A 2463-nucleotide genomic window follows, 5' to 3' on the forward strand; every position below is an offset into this window, starting at 1 on the left:
ATACCTAATATGTATTTATTCACCATAGGGTGATTCTACGTATTTATATATTTCTGTATTTATTTCACATGTAGATTATCATTAGATTGCATATGTAGTTGGTCTCCATAGCGCAGTGCACATTTATAATTCACGTTTTTTAGGTGTTATATACAGTTTTTTTAGCATGGCAGCTTAGGGGTTTGTTGTTCCATAGCACAGATCCTGTTTGTAATATTATCTATATGTGCATCCCTAGTATTGAGAGCACAGGAAGCTTTGCTGCAGCCATACGTAGAACTTGATAATGACATTTTCTTTAAAAACTCTAAATCCTGCTGCAGCAGCACAGATTGAACTAGAGAAGCAATGTCAGGAACCTGCTCTGCATATGTATGTGTTGCCTACATAAACTATGGCATATTTGTGCACTTACTTGGTGTGAAGGGAGAGGGGAGTGGACAAACACAGTGGGGGTGACATCTCAGGGCACGGTGTGGGCTCCCAGCTGGACCCCAGACAACACAGGAGAGCAGAGTAGGGGGGCAGGGGGCGTGGCCGAGTTGATAGTGGGCGGAGCCCAGAGCCACGTCTATGCTGCTGTATGTAGCCTCCTGTCTGTAGAGCACTGATGCCGTGTACACAGACAGGGGCCAGGGCCGACCATCAGCCGTCACACCTTTATGTTGACAAATCACATGGCAATTTCCTGGTACTTTCAACCATTCTCATCCAGCTTCTCATTACAAAATAACAGATCAAGCAAACCTACTACCAACAGTTTCTATTGGAACCATACACTGAGACTGCTGGTAGAAGATTGTGGTGATCTGTCTCGGATTTTTTGTGGTGGAAAGCCTCTGAATATTGCCTGGCAATGACCAGTATTGGATTCACCATACACATTTCAATCTGACTAGACAATCACCTTTAGATTTCAAAAAACTGTTTAATATGAGGACTAATGATCATGTTCGGATTGACCATGAGTATGGGTCACACAGCATCCTTGGTTGCTAGGACACAAGCGGCCTGGGTTCACTTCACTTTGACGTTCACTTAAGCTGGATTTCTGGCTGGGTTCAATGAACGTCCAATCAAACCAAACCTAGACAATTCAGCTCATTACTATGAGTAAGCTCGAGTTTGAATAAAAGCTGGTCTGAAGCTGAGGACCTCCAAACATAACAGTGCCATGGGCCACCCACCCAATCAGCTGCAGGCTTGTGGCATTCCCTGCTCCCCAGCTGCAAATAAACAATGAGGTACGTTGCTTGTGATGATGTCATTGGCTTTATATGACCACCAGAGATTAGGGATGCAGCAATACCGATACTAGTATCGGTGCAGAGTATTTAGGCGAGCAAATGCTCCGATGCCTAGCCCAGTACCGTGTTTCCCCGAAAATAAGACAGTGTCTTATATTTTTTTTTACTACGAAAAAAGACACTAGGTCTTATTTTCGGGGGATGTCTTACCTGGAGGGAGGGAAGGAGCTGCGGCTAGCACTATCTTCAGGGATTTCTGTAATATGAGATCTACTACCGAACTAGGTCTTATTTTCGGGGTATGTCTTATATTACAGAAATCCTGAAGATAGTGCTAGGTCTTATTTTCGGGGTAGGTCTTACTTTCGGGGAAACACGGTAGTTCCGGTATCAGGAAGCTGGGCAGAGAGTCCTTACACGCTGCCCAGATTCCTGATTGGCCAGGAAGCCGGCTTCATGCTCCATTGCCACCTCATGACGAGAGAGCATGGAGCCGGTTTCCCAAACAATCAGGAAGCCAGGCTCTGCGTCATTACACGGTGCCCTGCTTCCTGACTGGCCAGAAAGCTGGCTCCATGCTTTCTCATCACCTAGTGACGAGAAGCATGGGGACGGCTTCCCTGCTAATCGGGAAGCCGGGTGGTGAGTCATTACACATCACCTTCCTTATTTAATGGAACTTCCGGTATCGGGGAAAAATATTGGTACTCGTAGATACTGAAAAAACGGTATTGGTGCATCCCTACCAGTGATTTACCTAACTTTGAAAGGCAAAAAAATAACAGGGATTATAACCCTCCCTCACTCTATCCAAAATTAAAACAGTTTTCCTTTATCTCCAGGGTCATCCTCAACTAAGTAAAGCTACAGAAGGGGGGGAATAAAAAGTTGTAGATGGAACAGGTTATATATAACCAAATCTAGCCTCACTGTTTGGAATATTAGTGAATGTTTAATGTTCATGTTTAGCGTTACCACAGAAAAGCCAAACCACTACTGACCAACCATCCTACGTCACCCAGCTTTAACCCAATCACCGTTCCTCAGGCTTTTCCATGTGTAACGGGAAAACGAAGCAAGCCCCGCCTCCATGACACACCTCCTTCTTTCTCATTCGTCGCCGTTTTGCTTCCTCCGTGTCTTTATTGGTTTTGTCGTCTTGTCCCGCCTCGTTCTCTGAAGGTAATGGAATACTATTGGTTGAGTTTCTTTGTCC

Source organism: Nanorana parkeri, unplaced genomic scaffold (assembly GCF_000935625.1).
Source record: "Nanorana parkeri isolate BGI_ZX_2015 unplaced genomic scaffold, ASM93562v1 scaffold225, whole genome shotgun sequence".
NCBI classification, from domain to species: Eukaryota; Metazoa; Chordata; class Amphibia; order Anura; family Dicroglossidae; genus Nanorana; species Nanorana parkeri.